General features: G+C 49.2%; 1 long non-coding RNA gene across 1 annotated transcript in view; it reads left to right on the top strand.

The window, feature by feature from the left end:
• Positions 1-610: 610 nt before the first annotated feature.
• LOC141074868 (uncharacterized) overlaps positions 611-22,453 on the top strand; it is a 295,233-nt gene continuing 273,390 nt past the window's right edge. The window contains exons 1-2 of the long non-coding RNA XR_012227232.1: positions 611-740; positions 2,904-3,015. This is a non-coding gene — a long non-coding RNA (uncharacterized lncRNA). The remainder of the gene's footprint in view (positions 741-2,903; positions 3,016-22,453) is intronic.

Raw genomic sequence — 22,453 nt, 5'->3', positions numbered from 1 at the left:
ACTTGTATCTTCTCTCCTGTCCTCGGGATTCTCCCTGGAGGCTCCTTCATTAATAGTAATGCTGGCACTGCCGGAGCTGACTTCTACATTTCTAATGACCAGTCCTTTGCTGACTCCGGGGTCACCAATTACTTGGACCCGTGTTGCCTTCTAACATTTAAAGCATCAGCAATGAACAATCTGCTGTAATGTCGTTTTCCCTTCTTTCTCCTCTATTGCAGGGTCTTGAGCTGTGAACGGGCATTTTTGTTCCTGGCTGCACTCTGGCCTCCACCTTACTTTACAATCAGTTTGTTATTCCTGTGTAGAAATGAGTGAACTTATTCAGAAAATGTTCTCCAATCTCAAATTCGGCACGGACATTGCACATTCGGATTCGTGTTCGGATTCCAGAGCATTTTCCTCAAAATCTGCAAAATTCGGCCAAAGATCGTTAAATGATCGACTGCACCGGGGCTGCAGGGGGCCCCTGCAGGGCGGCTAACACTGAAGGCAATCTGACCTGTTTATTCGACCTTGAGGTTCTGGGGGGCCCCTGGTCAGATGGCCTTCATGTGCGGCGGGCACATACAGGAGAAAACGGCAGCAGAGCGCAGCTGCAAGGATTCGTCCTGCTTCCTGGCCGTGCTTCCTGTCTCACACAGCAGTGCGTCTGGATAACATCAGCATTCAGCGCTTGTCTGTGCCAGAGAGAAAGCTGCCAGCAACGAAGATGGTGCGGCTGCGGGGAATGTGCGGAGGTAGGTGTGTGTATAGGTGATGGAGAAGGCAATGATGGTGTGGTGGTGGAAAAGACAATGATTGTGGTAGTGGAAAAGGGCAATGATGGGGGTGATGGGGGAGAAAGCAATGATAGAGGTGGTGGAAAGGGCAATGATTAGGTGGTGGGGGAGAAAGCAATGATAGAGGTGATGGTAAGGCAATGATGGGACGTTGGGGAGAAGGCAATGATGGAGGTGGTGGAATGGGCAATGATGGGAGTGGTGGGGGAGAAGGCAATGATGGAGGTAATGGAATGTGCAATGATAGGATAGTGGGAGAGAAGGCAATGATGGGGGTGGTGGGGGAGAAGACAGTGATGGAGGTGGTGTAATGGGCAATGATGCGGGTGGGGAGAAGGCAATAATGGAGGTGGTGAAAAGGACAATGATGGGGTGGTGGAGAGAAGGCAATGATGGTGGTGGTGGAAAGGACAATGATGGTAGAAAGGGCAATGATGGGGGTGGTGAGGGAGGAGGCAATAATGGAGGTGGTGGAATGTGCAATTATAGGAGTGGTGGGGAGAAAGCAATGATAGAGGTGGTCAAAAGGGCAATGATCAGAGTGGTGGGGGGAAGGCAAAGATGGAGGTGGTGGAGAGGACAATGATGGGGGTGGAAGGGGAGAATAATGATGGATGTGGTGAAAGGGCAATGATGGAGGTGATGGGGAGGGCAATGATTGGGTGGTGGAGAGGGCAATGATGGAGGTGGTGGAGAGTAGAAGGAGGTGGACTTACTAACGGGGAGGAAGACTTTAGATATGGATGTAAAATGAATTGGGTGGTGGAGGAGGGTGCTAAGCCACTGATAGTGTCCTCCCCATCTCACAATTCATTGTGATGCTATCGGGGACTTAAAAGTTTTTGGGGAGAAGATGAGGAGGCGATAAGGTGCATCGGGCCATTTATAATGAATTGAAGGGTGGGAGAAGACGCTGTCAGGGACTTGTAATGAATTGGCAGGTGGCGGAGGATGTTCAGTACCTGATAGCGACTTCCCCCTCCCCCCAAACTCATTATGATGCCATCAAGGACGTATAATGACTGGGGGGACACAGGACAGTGACTTAAGGCTATGTGCAGATGGTCAGGTTTTGCAGGAGAAAATTCTGCTGCAAGTCCTAATGTGTTGGTAGGAAGAAACTTGCGTAAAACACATTTATTTTTTTTCCACATTTTTGCCATGCTTTTGTTACTTATTTTCCCACATTAGTACGGATAAAATACGCTGCAAGAATTGACATTATGCAGATTTTAATCTGCTGCAAATCTGCAAGGAAAAAATAAGCAACATGTCCATGAGACTTCAGGGATCTCATTCACTTTTCCTGTACTGTAAAACCTTGCATACATTCTGTGTGCACACAGCCATACAGGTAATTGCGGAGAGACAGAGACTGAATAATTTATGTTATTGGGAGTCAGAGATTAGAGGTAATGGGGGCACAGTGCTGCTTATTTTTAATGGTGCGTGGCTAATAGTATATTAATGATGGGGTATATACAGTGGGGAAAAAAGTCTTTAGTTAGCCACCAATTGTGAGAGTTCTCCCACTTATAAAGATGAGAGCGGCCTGTAATTGACATCATAGGTAGACCACAACTATGAGAGTCACAATGAGAAAACAAATCCAGAAAATCACCTTGTCTGATCTGGGATGATTTATTTTGCAAATTATGGTGGAAAGTAAGTATGTGGTCACCTAAAAACATGCAAGATTTCTGGGTCCACAGACCTGTAACTTCTTCTTTAAGAGGCTCCTCTGTCCTCCACTCATTACCTGTAGTAATGGCGCCTGTTTGAACTTGTTATCAGTATAAAAGACACCTGTCCACAACCTCAAACAGTCACACTCCAAACTCCACTATGGTGAAGACCAAAGAGCTGTCGAAGGACACCAGAAACAAAATTGTAGCCCTGCACCAAACTGGGAAGACTGGATCTGCAATAGGCCAGCAGCTTGGTGTGATGAAATCAACTGTGGTCTAGCTATGATGTCAATTACAGGCCTCTCTCATCTTTTTAAGTGGGAGAACTTGCACAATTGGTGGCTGCCTAAATACTTTTTTCCCCACTGTATCTGTATTCGATGTGGAAACACAAGTATGTTTACAATGTATGTGGTGACCTTGTTATTTTCAGGGCTGCGAAGATCATTGTGGCAAGACGAGCCGTGACTGGGAGATGTCGACATGAAGGTCTGACAAGAAGGAGAAGAAACAGGAGAAAGCGGCTCTAATGAGACGAGACAGCGGTAAGTGCATGGATGTAGATTTTATTCTGTATCTACACGATGTATCATGGAGTGATAGTTTTTTTGTAAAATCCCTTATTCTACATTTTCACATTTGTGTGAAATGTCCGTGTGCTTCCAAGTTTTTTTATCAGATGGCACATACATGAAAATCACGGATCTGAGAATGAGATCCGTGAAAGAGAATGTTCTCTTCTGATCCGATTTAGAGGATCAAAGTAGGACATGTTCAATGCCTCTGTGAAAGCAGGCAGCATACCAACACTGTCTAGAGATACTGGAATGTAGCCTTATTATGTATAGCACAGTCACTTAGTATATAGTCTACTCACTTATTATGTATAGCACAGTCCCTTAGTATATAGTGTTCTCACTTATGTAAAGCAGAGTCCCTTAGTATTTAGTGTACTCACTTATTCTGTATAGTACAATCCCTTAGTATATAGTGTACTTATTATGTATATCACCATCCTTTGTTACATAGTTTACTCTTTTATTATGTACCTTATTGCGTACTATCCTCTCTAGTTATATATTGTGGCATCCCTTAGTATATAGCTTCCTCTGCTGTTATGTACAGTGCTGTCTCTTACATAGTTTATTCTTGTTATTGTTGTTATTCACATCTCCTGCTTTTATTACATAGTCCCCTCTCTTGTTAGATATAAAATGACTGCTGATGGAGCAGCCGGTGACCAGACGACCAGTCCATCAGCTCCTCCATTAGAAAAGAAGTTTCCCAAGCTCCATCAGCCATCATTGCATTACTGTATATATCTAACAAGAGAGGACGGTATGTATGAAGACACACTTCGGCGCCCCACTCCAACTTCGGCTCCTGGCGACTTAGCCATCCCCGATGCCCTCCATGTGCCTTCTCTCGAAACAATTCACATGTCCCGGTTTTTCAAGTCATCTGCCGGGGCATCAGGCTGGTCTGCGGATGAGCCTGAGGCCTACGCCTCTGTGGGTCATAAGGTGGTACGTGGCAAAAAAATTTTGCTGGGGGGGGTAATGTTAGGCGTCAGATTCCTTCGGCTACACAGCAGGAATCCAGAGACTCACATTCTGCAGTCTCCCATTATTTATCGACCACAGAGGAGATTGCTCAGCAATCCCAGCGTCACAGACGCTCTGCCCAGACCTGCTCTATGGGTCTGGCTGTTGCTGTCACCTTTGCACCAGCAATAGCAATGCAGACTGCTCAGCAGCAAATCGCTCCTGAGGCCAAGTCCCTCCGCCGCTCTACTGAGCATGCTCACGAGACGATCTCCCATTGGAGATCGGGAGTCACGTGCTCAGGTCCTTCTCCTGATCTCATTGGTCCATCTCAGAGATCTGGAAGGTCCCGCACGACTATAAAAGATCTGCATGGCCGCTCGGCCATGCGCTAGTATAGGCTATTCTTGCTAGATGTGTGAATGGTGATGGATGTATGATTCTGGTGACTGGCTCATTAAGATTCCCCTCCCTCTGATATTACGCATGTGGATAGGGAACTATAGCTAGAGTCCGCGCCAGTCAGTGGCAAGCCATAGGCCACTGTGTGCACACACCGCACCTCTACACTAGCGTCCGGTGGTGTCACTTCTCTCAAGGCACCATCGCTTAGCGGCTGTGTCTGCCGCCGCGCTGCATGTACATATACATTATACTGCCATATAGCTCATCTGCCATTGTTTAGCAGCGGTTTTAACACCTACTGCACGATGGAGCACGGTGGACCCCGAGCGGCGAACGCACTTTATTATTTATTTATTTAGTGCGTTCCGCCTTTCCTAACACATTGTTAATGTGGTAAATGACTATTCTAGCTGCAAACGTCTGGTTTGTACTGCAATGTCTTCATAGGTGTATAGAGGCCCATTTCCAACAACCATCACTCCAGTGTTCTTATGGTACTTTGTGTTTGCTAACTGTATAAGAAGGCTAATGGATGGTTAGAATACCCTTGAAAACCGTTGTGCAAGTATGGTAGCACAGCTGAAAACAGTTTGGCTGATTAGAGAAGCTATAAACCTGACCTTCCTTTGAGCTAGTTGAGAATCTGGAACATTACATTTGTTAGTTCCATTAAACTTTCAAAATGGCCAGAAAAAAAAGAACTTTCCTGTGAAACTCGACAGTCTATTCTTGTTCTTAGAAATTAAGGCTATTCCATGCGAGAAATTGCAAAGAAAATGAAGATTTCCTACAACGGTGTTTACTACTCCCTTCAGAGGAGAGCACAAACAGGCTCTAACCAGAGTAGAAAGAGAAGTTGGAGGCCCCGCTGCACAACTGAGCAACAAGACAAGTACTTTAGGGTCTGTAGTTTGAGAAATCGGTGCCTCACAGGTCATCAACTGGCAGCTTCATTAAATAGTACACGCAAAACGCCAGTGTCAATGTCTACAGTGAAGAGGCGACTCCGGGATGCTGGCCTTCAGGGCAGAGTGGCAAAGAAAAAGCCATATCTGAGACTGGCTAATAATAGGAAAAGATTAATATGGGCAAAAGAACACAGACATTGGACGGAGGAAGATTGGAAAAAAGTGTTATGGACAGACGAATTCAAGTTTGAGGTGTTTGGATCACACAGAAGAACAGTTGTGAGACGCAGAACAACTGAAAAGATGCTGGAAGACTGCCTGATGCCATGTGTCAAGCATGGTGGAGGTAATGTGATGGTCTGGGGTCGCTTTGGTGCTGGTAAAGTGGGAGATTTAAACAAGGTAAAAGGGATTTTGAATAAGGAAGGCTATCACTCCATTTTGCATCGCCATGCCATACCCTGTGGACAGCATTTGATTGGAGCCAATTTCATCCTACAACAGGACAATGACCCAAAGCACACCTCCAAATTATGTAAGAACTATTTAGGGAAGAAGCAGAGAGCTGGTATTCTATCTGTAATGGAGCGGCCAGCGGAGTCACCAGATCTCACCCCATTGAGCTGTTGTGGGAGCAGCTTGACCATATGGTACGCAAAAAGTGCCCATCAAGCCAAACCAACTTGTGTGAGGGGCTTCTAGAAGCATGGGGTGAAATTTCTCCAGATTGCCTCCGCAAATTAACTGCTAGAATGCCAAAGGTCTGCAATGCTGGAATTGCTGCAAAGGGAGCATTCTTTGACGAAAGCAAAGTTTGAAGGAGAAAATTATTATTTCAAATAAAAATCTTTTTTTCGAACCTTGTCAATGTTTGGACGAGATTTTACATTCATTTGGCAACTCATTTGATTAATAAAAGTATGAGTTTTCATGGAAAACACAAAAATTGCTGGGTGACCCCAAACTTTTCCACATGATCCACGGGAAGGGGTGCACACTTTACACAGACACAACTTTTATGACGCTGAACAGCTGATATGTGAGTTAACCTCATGCTTCTTCATTCATTCAACCATGCTATTGAGACAGTCAGATACAATCTACCATTCAGGATCCCAGGAAAGATGGGAAGCAAACTTTGATATGGACGAATGGACAATCTTTATAACTATTTTATCTATTTTATGTTTTTCTACAATTATGCTTTTTGGTGGACAATTCAATAAACCACTACATTTTTTATAGAAAAATATTCAGAATTGTGAGTCCTCAGTGGTTGATACCTTTAAATGGCTAACTGAAAAGATGGTAACACATTGTAAGCTTTCAAGACTACTCAGGTCTCTTCATCAGGCTAGACTAATACAAAATCTGAAGAGTCACATATTTATGCACAATACAGCACAGAAATAACGCAATAGATAAGACAAGTGATGTGAAGCAGAATAGTCATTATGGGAGAGGGAGAAACATAAATATTGGACCAGTTCATAGATAAGGAGTCTGGATGTTTTATTGTTATCTGATTGGGGTCTCCTAATGTGTTGTGATGCCCCCACATGGTCTTAGGAGCAAATTCCTTAATTGATGTAAAAAGACATAAATCCATGCGACACATTCATTCCAGCATTGAGAGTGACAAAGGTCATCATAAATTTATACTCACAGACTCTTCTCTCTCTCTCAGATGTGAAGTTACCTTTCAATACCAGTAATTTCATATCCATGTTGCTGTGATCAGGGATACAAAAATGTTTTGCCACAGGTAGATCCATTCTTTTTTCTCTTATTGTGTGACGATGAGCATTCATCCTTGTTCTAAGATTTTGCCCTGTCTCCCCCACATACAGACCCCCTGTTGGACATTTAGTCCAAATAATTAAGTACACCACATTAGATGTAATGCAGCTGAACGTACCTGGGATCTTGTAGTCCTGATGTGAATTGGGGATCTTTATCTTGTCCATGGTCATTATAGATGGACAGGTTTTACATTTTTTCTGGTTGCAAGGAAAGGTTCCTCCAACTCCAACACGGTACAAAGATATACATCTTTCCTGTACATTTTTTATAAGAAATAACGTGACATTTTCATCATATCAGGTGAACAGTCCTGAATAAATAAATATACAAAATAAGTTTATTTTACACCAGGCTACATTTCGGAATCTAAATAATTTCTACAAATAATGTGGTCCACACAGCAAATATAAACTGATTGTTAATTTAGTGACAGGTGACTGACAGGTCTGGGCCTAGGGTTGTGAAACAGCGGGGTACAAGAGGGGAAGGCTACATACAACATGAGTGGGAGGAAGTGAGGTCATGGTAGAAGTGGGAATAGGCTTAGTGTTCAAGGTGTACATGGGTTAGGTGGTATTGTTACAAAACTCTACATAACAAACACCATCTTGTCCTATCCAAAGACCACTGACAACATCTCTTACTGGCCGGGCTACTCAACTCCCTTTCTTTGGCAGCCACACAGCAGAACACCTTGTAGATGAGGGGCAGAAAGAGCATGTATTTGAGTGGATGGCAAGTGCTGCATCAAGTGACCTCTCCTCCTCTTCCTCCACCTTAACATCACACACAGTACAGTCCTCATAGGTGTCAACCCAATCACCCTTGTTTCCCCCTGAGTCACAAATTTCCAAACGCCCAGCTGACTGTGGGGAACTGCAGATGGGCCATTCTGAGGAGCTGGTCACACATTGCATTCCATGGGCATCAGAGGTCTGCTCTAAAGATTCACAGAATCCAGTGGAGAAAATCTGCACTGATGTCCAAAATTTTTTTCAGTTGGGTCCGAGGCCAGACGAAGTAGGGTCCGAGCAGAATCGAGACCCTCATCACCAGATGTTAGCCCCCAGGGGGGGGCTGGAGGGGATCCTGATGAGACTCAGATACTGAGGCGCATATGGACTATACTGTGGTGTCAGGGCAGTAAGAGGAGGAGGATGAATCTCAGAGTGAGGAATGTGAGAACAGAGAAAATGACGATGAGGTTGTAGATCCCACTTGATGTGAATCCAGAGGTATGCAGCTGAGTAGCAGTGGAGGAGGAGGAAGACGAGGAGGTTACATTGCGGCTTGCTGCATAGACACGGAGTGATGCAACCTCAACAAGCACTGCATGACTGATGAACGCAAGCAGGAGGCACGCCGTTGCCACCAAATTGTGACGGACAGCGGACCCTGTGCCACCAATAGGTCACGATCCCACCACCGACACGGGTTTGTCAGCGGATGAAGGGACGTGACGCACTGCCGACACATGGCTATCACAGGCACAGTGGGGGCTTATCTTAGTTATCCCACCACTGGCACCATGTGGCAAAAGCACAGCAAGCTAATCTTGCTCTAACAATTTATCGCAGGGGGGTATTTTGGTTACCCCACCACTGCTAACAACCTTCCAAGAACTGCGGGGATTTATGTATATCCGACTTTCTCAGTTCCACTTTGGAACTCGCAGCTCTCCAGTGCCACCCTTACCCTCAGGTCAGTCAGGAAACTGCACCAAGGATAATTAGTCACCGGACGGGCTGCTTGTTGTGCACGGGCACCTAGACTACTGCAGTAAGGGAATTATCAATGCTGTGGCCTCAACCACTCGTTCAGCAATATAAGACCCTTCTGTACTGCCAGCTAGCCTTGCCAGCTGCGCACACCACGCTGCCACCAGCCATGCTTTACTTAATCAAAGAGTTAATTAAGAGGGTCTGCGGCAAACCCCTGAAATTAGTAGTGATTATCTAAAAAAAGGCGCATAGTTCATTTCTTAGAGCATGGAGACAGAGCTAATAGATTTTATCATTTATTCCCAAAAGAATGCGGGCAGTGATTACATAGATAAAAGTTGCTATGAAGTTGAGATATTACATATGTACAAATACAAATATAAAACAAAGTGGATGAAAGAACAAAAAGTAACACTCACATGTGCGTAGTTGGTATAAGGCAGACCATGTGGCTGGGGGAGGGGCGTTTAACCAAACATCCCCACACATCGGCGCATCTTTCTGGCAAGAGGACTCCAGCTGAACTGACTGGAATTTGGTAGGGAATACCTATAGCCTAGGGTCTGTGACCTCACAAAATGGGCGGTCTGGTGAGGTCCAACCCCCCTTCTCTCTCAGTTATAACTTAACTAAAAAGGTACTGATAACCATATCTTAATGGGGGAAGCTCGTACGAACTCACCAAGGGTATCATGTTTACCAGTGTAACGAACCCAACAAGAAAACATCAAGAATGCACTAGATAGGACACTCCATTTGGGAGCAATCCATATCTCAATTTCTGGAAGTCCGAGAATTGTGAAACTTAGGGGTTTAGAAAGCTGGCTTCATGCCCTTTGCAGAAATGTGAGTTTCATATCTCTGTCACAAGCGAAGTGCGCACTAGGCTTTTTCTAATATTTCCTATACCTGTATTCAAGCTTCAAGGTTTCAGAACAAAGCAATGCTTTCCCTTGCAGGGGGGAAGGCTTCAAGAGGAAATGGATGGTTTCATGTTACCAGCAAGCACAGAGCTGATAAGGAGGGGGGTTGCAGCTACATGACAGACTCATCTCCTAAGTGTGTAGCAATGGGAGATTTCTAGAAGGTTCTAGAAACATCATACTTTACTTTAACATACAGATCTTACAGACATTTTACATTACACCTCCCCCTTTAGAGGGCGCTACGGAGGCATTACCTCTCGGGAATCGGCCATGCGCACCTCAGCGGGTTCGCCCCGGAGGGACAACCCATCGGCATTACCATGTTCACTGCCCTTTTTGTGTTGTACCGTAAAATCATACTGTTGAAGGCGCAAGGCTCCAGCGGAGCAACCTTCCATTGGTTCCGGACACTGTGTGCAACCAGCTCAGAGGGTTGTGGTCGGTTACCACCGTGAAGGTGCGCACGTACAGGTAGGGCTGCAAATGTTGCAGTGCCCACACTGTTATGAATGAGTCACCATAGGAGGCAAAAACAGAAATACTAGCTAAGTCCAGAAAACCAGAGAAGTTGGCAGCTATCGGATTGCAGACCCCTGAACCTATCAACAACAACTAGACATAGCCGTGGGGGGTTCCTACGGTGCCCTAGACCCCTCGATCACAGCCGGAGAACTACATAGCCTAAAGACAGAAAGGGATATCTAAACTGCCCCAGAGCAGACCCCAAAGCAATAGGCAGCCCCCAACATATAATGACGGTGAAGCAAGATGAAAAAACACTCACACAGATAGAAAGATAGGCTGAGCAAATGATGGGGCCAAAGCTAACTAAATAGGACAGGATAGGAAAGCTGCTGTCTGCAATCCGCCAAAAACCCTATCAAAACAAGGGCCAACAGGCTGATAGGAAAAAAGGCCCTGAAGACGCCAGGCTTCAAAAAGACTATATCAGCACTCAGGTATTTTCTGAAGACAGAGCAAAAAGCAATTCAACTCACCCCAGCAGGGAATGGCAGAAATTCAGAAAAACAAGGCAAAACAAAACACAAATGCAAAAAGCAGTGCAGAAAACTTAGCTTTTGAGGAGCAGGATTCAGACTGGTCTCCTAGAATCCCTCAGAGAGATCACCCGCAAGGCAGAAGGGCGTCGGCTGCCTTATATCCAGTCAGCAATTCCCGTCACCCAGTCATCATCATCATACCCAGGTGCTTGGTAATCAGCCTCACTACCTTCCCTCACCAGAAGAGGGAGTTCATCAGACCTCAATGGTGAAGGGGAAAATGAACTCACAACACCACACCATGGCCATACACTCCTCGATGGTCGAGTATGCCACTTCCCTCGGCAAAAGATTCCGGCTCAGGTACAACACAGGGTGCTCCTGGTTCCCCGAGTCGACCTGGCTGAGGACAGCACCGAGGCCAAACTCGCTGGTGTCGGTCTGTACCAGAAACGGGCGACTGCTGTCGACTGCTCTCAACACTGGAGAGTTGCACAGGGCTGCTTTCAAAGCTTGGAAGGCCGCCTCACAGTCATCTGTCCAGTTGACTGTTTGGAGTAGCCTCTGCTTGGTGAGGTCAGTAAAGGGTTTTGCAAGGGCGCTATAGTCCTGCACAAACCATCTATAGTACCCTGCAGTGCCCAAGAAGGACTTCACCTATTTCTTGGTCCTGGGGGTGGGCCAGGACGCGATTGCGTCCACCTTTTCTGGCTCCGGACTCATGGAACCCCCGCCTAACCGGTGCCCCAGGTAGTGGACCTCGCTCATGCCCATCTGGCACTTTCCCGGCTTGATAGTCAGGCCTGCCTCGTGAAGATGCTTGAGCACCTCCTGGAGATGCTGATGGGGTTCCTCCCAGGTGGAACTGAAGATGGCGATGTCGTCCAAGTACGCCACCGCGTACTCCTCCAGTCCCCGAAGCAGGAGGTTGATCATCCGCTGGAAAGTGGCAGGGGCATTTTTCATGCTGAAGGGCATGACCGTGGACTCGTACAGTCCAAAGGGGGTGATAAAGGTGGATTTTTCCTGCGCCTCAGGGCTCAGAGGAATCTGCCATTATCCCCGACTCAGATCAATGATGGATATGTACCTTGCTTTTGCCAACCGCTCAAGCAGATCCTCAATGCGCGGCATCGGGTGGGCATCAGAGGTTGTGATGGCGTTGAGCCCCCTGTAGTCCGTGCAGAACTGGGTGGTTCGATCCTTTTTAGGCACGAGGACTACAGGTGAGGCCCACGCGCTTTTTGACCGTCGAATCACCCCCAGCCTTAACATCTCATTGATCTCTTGGCGCATGACTTATTGCAACTCCTCAGAGATCCAATAAGGTGTTCGCCGTAGTGGGGCGTGATTCCCAGTGCCCACCTCATGAACCGCTAACTCCGTCCTCCCAGGTCGGTTGGTGAACACAGCCCGGAAGGGTTCCAGGGCTTTAACCAACTGCGACCGCTGGGATACGGTTAGCAAACCACTTATCTCCATGTCCTCAATGGACCCATCGTCCTTGGCTTGGGCCAGCATGTCCCGGAGGGGATCTTACTCCCTATCCTCGGGCAGGTTGCAGACTGGTAGGATGCAAGCTTCACGTTCGTGGTGCGCCTTCAGCATATTGACGTGAAAGGCCTTGCGCCTACCTCGAGCATGGTCAAGCGTGACCACGTTGGTGACCGGGTTGAGCTGTTGGTGGACGAGGTATGGGCTTTCCCAGGCTGCCTGAAGCTTATCCGTTGGTACGGGGACAAGCACCCACACCTTTTGACCCACCTGGTAGGTCCGCTCCCGGGCGTTCTGGTCGTATCAGTGCTTCTGTTCAGCCTGAGCCTGCGTCATGTTGTCATACACCAACTGCGTCAAGGTCTGCATCTTGTCACGGAAGCGCATGACATAATCCACGATGGACACTTCTGTGGGGTTTGGCTCATCTTCCCAGGATTCTCTTATCAACCCAACGGGTCCCCGGACTCGCCTGCCATACAGGAGCTCGAAGGGGGAGAACCAGGTCGAGGCCTGCGGAACTTCTCTGTAAGCGAACAGCAGGTGTGGGAGGTACCGCTCCCAGTCACGCCCTTGGGTCTCAACCAGCATGCGGAGCATCTCTTTGAGGGTACCGTTGAAGCGTTTACACAAACCATTATTCTGTGGGTGATACACACTCGATACCAGGTGCTTCACCTGAATTTTCTCACAGAGAGTCTCCATTAGGCAAGGCATGATTCGGGTCCCTTGATCAGTAAGCATCTCCCTGGGAAATCCTACCCTTGAAAAGATGGTCACCAGTGCATCAGCCACCTTATCTGCCCTGGTTGAAGACAGAGCTACTGCCTCCAGGTACCGGGTAGCGTAGTCTACCACGGTGAGCATGTATTGCTTTCCAGAGCTGCTGGGGATGGCCAGCGGGCCTACAATGTCCACCGCGATTCTCTGGAAAGGCTCCTCTATCACCGGCAAAGGAATAACGGGGGCCATAAGAGCAGGCCCTGCCATACCCACTCTTTGACAGGTGACACAGGAGCGGCAGTATTGTGTTACATCTGTCCCTATCTTGGGCCAATAGAAGTGTTGAGACAGCAATGCCTTTGTTTTGCTGATCCCCAAGTGTCCAGCGAGTGGAATCTCATGGGCAATCCGCAACAACTCAGTTCTGAACTGTTGGGGGACGACTAGCTGTCTTTCCCTCAACCACTCCTTTTGGGAATCTCCGGGTACTGTCTCCCTTTACAACCTTCCTCGTTCCCAGAACACCCTCTCCTTATCAGGCTCGGAGGAGGGCGTCTTGGCGAGGTGTCTCAATTTCTCCAGGCTTGCATCTGAGTACAGAGCAGCCTGGATCTCCTTGCTGGAGGCTGCCAGAAGTGACGTCAGGGTTCCTTCCTTACTGGGACCCTCTGGAATCGGCTCTGGGGTCACCTCTGGTTCAGTCTCTCCTGTAGCAGAAGAGGGTCCAGAAGGCAGGGCACTACCTGCGATCTGGGCACTCTGCGTGTGACAGCTGCTATGTATGCTGTCTCCCTGGGGATTTCTACAGACCCACCAATCGGCACTGCTATGGGCCCTACCTTCCCATCCACCCCCAACACGTCAGGAGCAGTGCTACTTATGGGCCAGGTACCTTCCTCGGTGGCACTGGTCAGTTGCATGGCATTACCGTCCTCATGGTCCCCATGCACTTCCCCATTTCCCTGAGCACCGTTGCTTGCTCCTGCCAGGGGTTCCTCAGCCGTCTCACTCTGCAGAGTGACGGGGCTGAGCACTTCGGTACCTGTGGACACATCTACCGTTTCAAAGAAATGGTTAACAGGTTCAGTCGGCACAGATACATCATCATCATTATCATCATTCCTAGGAAAAGAATGGTTATCAGATTGCTTTGGTACATTCACATCAGCATCATTCCTGGGGAAAGAATGGTTGTTAGTTGCATCATTACTCATCAAGGCATTAGCAGGTAACACATTCAGTTTCCCATCATCATCATCAACACCAGGGTTAACGTTACCCTTATTATCAGATTGGGGGAGGGTGTCAGGGACATAGTATGCAAACATCCTCCCCAAGTCAGTCCCCAATAAAACATCAGTGGGCAGGTTTTCAGACACTCACACTTCCCTCACCCCGCTCCCAGCACCCCAATCAAGAAATACCCGTGCCACTGGCAAGGGACAGCGGGTATCCCCGATCCCGGTGACAGTCAGGATTTTCCCCTCAACAAACTCTTCAGGGGTCACCAGTCCAGGACGGATGATGGTTCGTTCAGCCCCGGTGTCCTTGAGAACTGTAGCAAGACGGGCTTCCACCTGGACAGGTTGAACGTTGTCGTCAATCCTCCCAACCACACGTCCCACTAAAAGAACAGAGGCGTTGGGCCCAGAGGCCTTGGCTGGGGGGTTCTTCGGCTTTTCCGCACAGGTGTAACTGAGGTGACCAGGCCGCTTGCAGTCGAAACACTGGCGACTGTCAGTAGTAGGCCTGGTGTTGGCAAGAGGGACAGGGCCTCCGGAGAGATGGCTAGCTGGGGCACTGGGGTTGGTTGCAGGCTTACCCCCTCTCCAGCTGGTGGTGACTGGCCTCCGCGTCTCTGACTTCCGGTTGGCCTCGTAGTTGTCGGCGATCTGCGCCGCTTTGTCCGCGTTCGATGGTTCGCGGTCCAGGATGAACTGTCGGACCTCAGCTGGGCAAAGATGCAGGAACTGGTCTTTGATCATCAGGTCCCATAGCTGCTCAAAGGAATCAAAGGACAGACCATGGATCCACTGGTCAAAGTGGGTCCTGAGTCCTTGCACCACATCACTATAGCTATCGTGTGGACCACGTATGAGGTTCCAGAACTTCTTTCGGTATACCTCAGGTGTCAGCCGGTATTTGGCGATCAGAGCCTGCTTTATGGCATCATAGTCATCATCGTCTTCTGGCGGAAGAGAAGCAAACGCCTCCAGAGATTTGCCTTTTAGCCCTGGGGTCAAATACCTGGCCCATTGGACCTTATCCAGCTGGTACTGTCTGCAGGCTTTCTCGAAGGCTCGCAGAAATGTGTCCAAGTCCCCGTCCTTTTCCATCACGGAAAAATGCTCTGGCCGGGGTTTAGGACTCTGGATGCTGCTGGGCTCACTGCTTCGGGCTGTGGGGGCATTCCACCCCCGCTGGAGCATCTCCAGTTCATGGGCCCTCTGAGCTTCTCATTCAGCCTCTCTTTCGGCTCTGGCCTCCTGCTGATATTGCTGGATCAGCCTCACCCGTCCCTCACTGTCTTCGGCAGGGAGTGCATCCAAGGCTGCTTGCAGGTAGGGGTCCAGCGTGCTCTGGTTGAATGTGGGGCCAGCGCTCAGGAGTGGAGCCTCTGCTGCAGCCCCATTGTCACTTGGGCCAATTTCTGCGCCTGCTGGACTCTGGGTGTTGTCCAGCTGCACCAGAGCCGCGATCAATTGATCTCTGGTTTTGCTTGTGGCATCAATGCCTCGGTACGTGCATACTGCAGCAAGGTTTTCCTTTTTCTGCTGTCTGTACCAGTGTTCTCCTTTTGCGGCCATGGTTGCCAAATAAAAGATAGAAAAGAAAAACGAAGAAAAGGGAGGGAATTCTTGTAAGTACACAAAAATGTCTCAGGACTAGTAACCACTGAGTCTGTTCTCCAAAACCTATGATGCAGGATTCCCGCAGGAACCGTGCAGGTGAGAGGAATGATTGCTCAAACCAAATCACTAATGCTCTAGGATTATCCCACCGCTGCCAGCAATATGTGATGAACGCAAGCAGGAGGCACGCCGTTGCCACCAAATTGTGACGGACAGCGGACCCTGTGCTACCAATAGGTGACGATCCCACCACCGACACGGGTTTGTCAGCGGACAGAGGGACGGGACGCACTGCCGGCACATGGCTATCACAGGCACAGTGGGGGCTTATCTTAGTTATCCCACCACTGGCACCATGTGGCAAAAACACAGCAAGCTAATCTTGCTCTAACAATTTATCGCAGGGGGGTATTTTGGTTACCCCACCACTGCTAACTACCTTCCAAGAACTGCGGGGATTTATGTATATTCCACTTTCTCAGTTCCACTTTGGAACTTGCAGCTCCACGGCGCCCCCCTTACCCTCAGGTCAGTGAGGGAACTGAACCTAGGATAATTAGTCACCGTACGGGCTGCTTGTTGTGCACGGGCAATTAGACTACTGCAGCAATGGAATTATCAATGCTGTGGCCTCAACCACTTATTCAGCAATATAAGACCCTTCTGTACTGCGAGCTAGCCTCGCCAGTTGCGCACACCACGCTGCCTCCAGTCACGCTTTACTTAATCAAAGAGTTAATTAAGAGGGTCCGCGGCAAACCCCTGAAATTAGTAGAGATTGTCTAAAAAAAGCGCATAGTTCGTTTCTTAGAGCATGGAGACAGAGCTAATAGATTTTATTATTTTATTCCCAAAAGAATGCGGGCAGTGATTACATAGATAAAAGTTGCTATAAAGTTGAGACATTACAAAAGTACAAATATAAAACAAAGTGGATGAAAGAACAGAAAGTAACACTCACATGTGCGTAGTTGGTATTAGGCAGACCATGTGGCTGGGGGAGGGGCGCTTAACCAAATGTCCCCACTCATCGGCACGTCGCTCTGGCAGGAGGACTCCAGCTGAACTGACTGGAATTTGGTAGGGGAAACCTATAGCCTAGGGTCTGTGACCTCATGAAATGGGCGGTCTGGTGAATCTTAGGGGTTTAGAAAGCTGGCTTCGTGCCCTTTGCAGAAATGTGAGTTTCATATCTCTGTCACAAGCGAAGTGCGCGCTAGGCTTCTTTTAATATTTCCTATACCTGTATTCAAGCTTCATGGTTTCAGAACAAAGCAATGCTTTTCCTTGCAGGGGGAAGGCTGCGAGAAGAAATAGACTGTTTCATGTTACCAGCAAGCACAGAGCTGATAAGGAGGTGGGGTTGCAGCTACATGACAAGCTCGTCTCCCAAGTGTGTAGCAATGGGAGATTTCTAGAAGATTCTAGAAACATCATACTTTACTTTAACATACAGATCTTACAGACATTTTACATTACAATGACCAGCCACAACTCTGGCTGTGGCCAGCAGCGGTCGCAGGTTTTACGATTCTCGGACTTCCAGAAATTGAGATACGGATTGCTCCCAAATGGAGTGTCCTATCTAGTGCATTCTTAATGTTTTCTTGATGGGTTCGTTACACTGGGAAACATGATACCCTTGGTGAGTTCATACGAGCTTCCCCCATTAAGATATGGTTATCATAACTTTTTTAGTTAAGTTATAACTGAGAGAGAAGGGGGTTGGACCTCACCAGACCACCCATGCTGAATGAGGGTGTTAGGAGTGGCAGAAGGCACTAAATAAAAATTATAAATAAAGTGCCTTCGCCACCCGGGGTCCACCGTGCGGCAGATGGTAAGACCGCTGCTAGGAGGTGGCAGAATATAAGGCAGTAGAGTGCAAAGGGTTATTACGTCACCCTGGTGCTCTGGGCAAGCTCAGTTATACTCACAGAGCTGCCAGCATAAACAGAAATAGAAAAGCGCTGAGTCTGTTGAACTCACAGGGACTCAGCGACACAGACGCGGTAATTGGTCACAGGAGAGGTGAATGCTGACGGCACCAACTCCGTCTAGACCTACCGTATACGTCTGTGGCAGACGTCGCAAACGCGGACGTACACTGTGCTGCAACCGCAGCGCGGCAGGAACGCAGCCGCAAAGAGGACGCTGCTATCAGGCAAGCGCAAGTCTGAAGCTAAGCTGCTGTGGCAGGGAAGCGCTGGCGCTGTAACTGACTAGACCGACACTCTGTCACCATTCGTATTAACCAAGGGAAGGGCTTTCATAATAAGTCAGACACCAGTCCATGCATCCATCACGATACACACACAGCATAATATGCTACACTAGCGCATGGCGGAACGGCCATGCGCACTTTTTATAGCGCACGGGACCTTCCGGAAATCTCTAGGAGTCCAGGAAGAGCCAATAGGATCCGGAGCGGGACCTGAGCACCTGACTCCCGAAGTCCAATAGGAGCTCGTCCCGTGAGCATGCCCAATAGATGGAATAAAGGACTTAGCCTCTGGAGACAGTTGTTGTGAGACAATCTCCTCAGCAATCCCTTCTGCTGCAGCAGATGGGCAAGAGACTGCAGTATGTGAGAATCTGGGTTTCTGTATAGACGTGTCAGAAACCAGATTCCTATCAGAGGGGCTGCGGCCACAGCATTGATAATTCCCTTACTGCAGTAGTCTAGCGGCCCGTGCACAACAAGCAGCCCGTCCGGCGACTTATTATCCTAGGTGCAGTTCCCTGACTGACCTGAGGGTAAGGGAGGCGCCGGAGAGCTGCGAGTTCCAAAGTGGAACTGAGAAAGTGGGATATACATAAATCCCCGCAGTTCTTGGAAGGTTGTTAGCAGTGGTGGGGCATCCAAAATACCCCCCTGCGGTAAATTGTTAGAGCAAGATTAGCTTGCTGTATTTTGTCACGTGGTGCAAGTGGTGGGATAACTAAGATAAGCCCCCACTGTGCCTGTGATAGCCATGTGCCAGAAGTGCTTCGCGTCCCTCCGTCCGCTGACAAACCCGTGCCGGTGGTGGGATCGTGAAGAATTGGTGGCACAGGGTCCGCTGTCTGTCACAATTTGGTGGCAGCGGTCCGCCCGTTCATCACATATTGGTGCCAGCGGTGGGATGTTCCTCACATATTGGTGGCAGAGCGGTGGGATAATCCTAGCCCATTAGTGATTTGGTTTGAGCAATCATTCCACTCACTAAAAATCTGCACGGTTCCGGCGGGAATCCTGCATCATAGGTTTTGGAGAACAGACTCAGTGGTTACTAGTCCTGAGACATTTTTGTGTCCTTGCAAGTATTCCCTCCCTTTCTCTTCGTTTTTCTTTTCTATTCTTTATTTGGCAACCATGGCGGCAAAAGGAGAACACTGGTACAGACAGCAGATAAAGGAAAACCTTACTGTAGTATGCACGTACCAAGGCATTGACGCCACAAACAAAACCAGAGACCAACTGATCGCGGCTCTGGTGCAGCTGGACAACGAACAGAGCTCAGCGGACGCAGAAGCTGGCCCAAGTGACAATGGGGCTGCAGCAGAGGCTCCACTCCTGAGCGCTGGCCCCCCATTCAACCAGAGCGGGCTGGACCCCTACCTGCAAGCGGCATTGGACGCACTCCCCTCCGAAGACAGTGAAGGATGGGTGAGGTTGATCCAGCAATATCGGCAGGAGTCCCAAGCCAAAAGAGAGGCTGAGAGAGCCGAGCGCCAGGCACAGAGGGCCCATGAACTGGAGGTGCTCCAGCAGGGGGGAATGCCCCCACAGCCCGAAGCAGTGAGCCCAGCAACGTCCAGACTCCTAAACCCTGGCAAGAGCATTTTCCTGTGATTGAAAAGGACGGGGACTTGGACACGTTTCTGCGAGTCTTTGAGAAAGCCTGCCAACAGTACCGGCTTGATAAGGTCCAATGGGCCAGGTCCTTGACCCCAGGACTAAAAGGCAAAGCTCTGGAGGCGTCTGCTTCTCTTCCATCAGAAGACAACGATGACTATGATGCCATAAAGCAGGCTCTGATCGGTAAATACCGTCTGACACCTGAGGTATACTGAAAGAAGTTCCGGAACCTCCAACGTGGCCCACACGATAGTTATAGTGATGTGGTGCAAGGACTCAGGACTCACTTTGACCAGTGGATCCATGGACTGTCCATTGATTCCTTAGAGCTGCTACAGGACCTGATGATCAAAGACCAGTTCCTGCATCTCTGCCCAGCTGAGGTCCGACAGTTCATCCTGGACCGCGAACCAACGAATGCGGATAAAGCGGCGCAGATCGCCGACAACTGTGGGGCCAACCGGAAACCAGAGACGCGGAGGCCAGTCACTACAAGCTGGAGAGGGGGTAAGCCTGCAACCAACCCCAGTGTCCCAGCTAGCCGTCACTCCGGAGGCCCCGTCCCTGTTACCAACACCAGGCCTACTACTGACAGTCGCCTGTGTTTCAACTGCAATCGGACTGGTCACTTCCGTCACGCCTGTCCGGAAAAGCCGAAGAACCCCCCAGCCAAGGCCTCTGGGCCCAACGCCTCTGTTTTTTTGGTGGGAGGTGTGGTTGGGAGGAATGACGACAACGTTCAACCTGTCCAGGTGGGGGCCCATCTTGCTACAGGCCTCAAGGACACCAGGGCTGAACGAACCCTTATCCGTCCTGGACTGGCGACGCCTGAAGAGTTTGTTGAAAGGAAAACCCTGACTGTCTCCGGGATCGGGGGTACCCACTGTCCCTTGCCAGTGGCCCGGGTATTTCTTGATTGGGGTGCTGGGAGCAGGGTGAGGGAAGTGGGAGTGTCTGAAAACCTGCCCCCTGACGTTTTATTGGGGACTGACTTGATGAGGATGGTTGCATACTATGTCCCTGACACCCTTCCGCAATCTGATAATAAGGGTAACGTTAACCCTGGTGTTGATGATGATGGGAAACTGAATGTGTTACCTGCTAATGCCTTGATGAGTAATGATGCAACTAACAACCATTCTTCCCCCAGGAATGATGCTGATGCTGATTTGAATGTACCAAAGCAATCTGATAACCATTCTTTTCCTAGGAATAACGATAATGATGATGATGATGTATCTGTGCCGACTGAACCTGTTAACCATTTCTTTGAAACGGTAGATGTGTCCACAGGTACCGAAGTGCTCAGCCCCGTCATTCTGCGGCGTGAGACGGCTGAGGAACCCCTGGCAGGAGCAAGCAACGGTGCTCAGGGAAATGGGGAAATGCATGGGGACCATGAGGAAGGTAATGCCATGCAACTGACCAGTGCCACCGAGGAAGGTAACTGGCCCATAAGTAGCACTGCTCCTGAAGTGTTGGGGGTGGATGGGGAGGTAGAGCCCATAGCAGCGCCGACTGGTGGGTCGGTAGAAATCCCCAGGGAGACAGCATACGTAGCAGCTGTCACACGCAGTCAGAGTGCCCAGATCGCAGGTAGCGCCCTGTCTTATGGACCCTCTTCTGCTACAGGAGAGACTGAACCAGAGGTGACCCCAGAGCCGGTTCCAGAGGGTCCCAGTACGGAAGGAACCCTGACGTCACTTCTGGCAGCCTCCAGCAAGGAGTTCCAGGCTGCTCTGCACTCAGATGCCAGCCTGGAGAAATTGAGAGATCTCGCCGAGACACCCACCTCCGAGCCTGATAAGGAGAGGGTGTTCTGGGAACGAGGAATGTTGTACCGGGAGACAGAACCCGGAGATTCCCAAAAGGAGAGGTTGAGGGAAAGACAGCTAGTCGTCCCCTTACAGTTTAGAACTGAGTTGTTGCGGATTGCCCATGAGATTCCACTCGCTGGACACTTGGGGATCAGCAAAACAGAGGCACAGCTGTCTCAACACTTCTATTGGCCCAAGATGGGGACAGATGTAACATAATACTGCCGCACCTGTGACACCTGTCAAAAGGTGGGTAAGGCGGGGCCTGCTCTTAAGGCCCCCCTTATTCCTTTGCTGGTGATAGAGGAGCCTTTCCAGAGAATCGCGGTGGACATTGGCCCGCTGGCCATCCCCAGCAGCTCTGGAAAGCGATACATTCTCACCGTGGTAGACTACGCTACCCGGTACCCAGAGGCAGTAGCTCTGTCTTCAACCAGGGCAGAAAAGGTGGCTGACGCACTGGTGACCATCTTTTCAAGGGTAGGATCTCCTGGGAAGGAAGATGCTTACCGATCAAGAGACCCAATTCATGTCTCGCCAAATGGAGGCTCTCTGTAAAAAACTGCAAGTGAAGCACCTGGTATTGAGTGCGTATCACCCACAGACTAATGGTTTGTGTGAACGCTTCAACTGAACCCTAAAGCAGATGCTCCACATGCTGGTTGAGACCCAAGGGCACGACTGGGAGCGGTACCTCCCACACCTGCTGTTCGCTTACAGAGAAGTTCCGCAGGCCTCGACCGGGTTCTCCCCCTTCGAGCTCCTGTATGGCAGGCGAGTCCGGGGATCCCTTGGGTTGATAAGAGAATCCTGGGAAGATGAGCCAAACCCCACAGAAGTGTCCATCATGGATTATGTCATGCGCTTCCGTGACAAGATGCAGACCTTGATGCAGTTGGTGCATGACAACATGAAGCAGGCTCAGGCTGACCAGAAGCACTGGTACGA

The sequence above is a fragment of the Dendrobates tinctorius genome, unplaced genomic scaffold, assembly GCF_039654945.1.
Source record: "Dendrobates tinctorius isolate UK_male_01 unplaced genomic scaffold, ASM3965494v1 ptg000341l, whole genome shotgun sequence".
In the NCBI taxonomy this organism is placed as follows: domain Eukaryota; kingdom Metazoa; phylum Chordata; class Amphibia; order Anura; family Dendrobatidae; genus Dendrobates; species Dendrobates tinctorius.
This window is presented reverse-complemented; position numbering and strand designations above follow the sequence as displayed.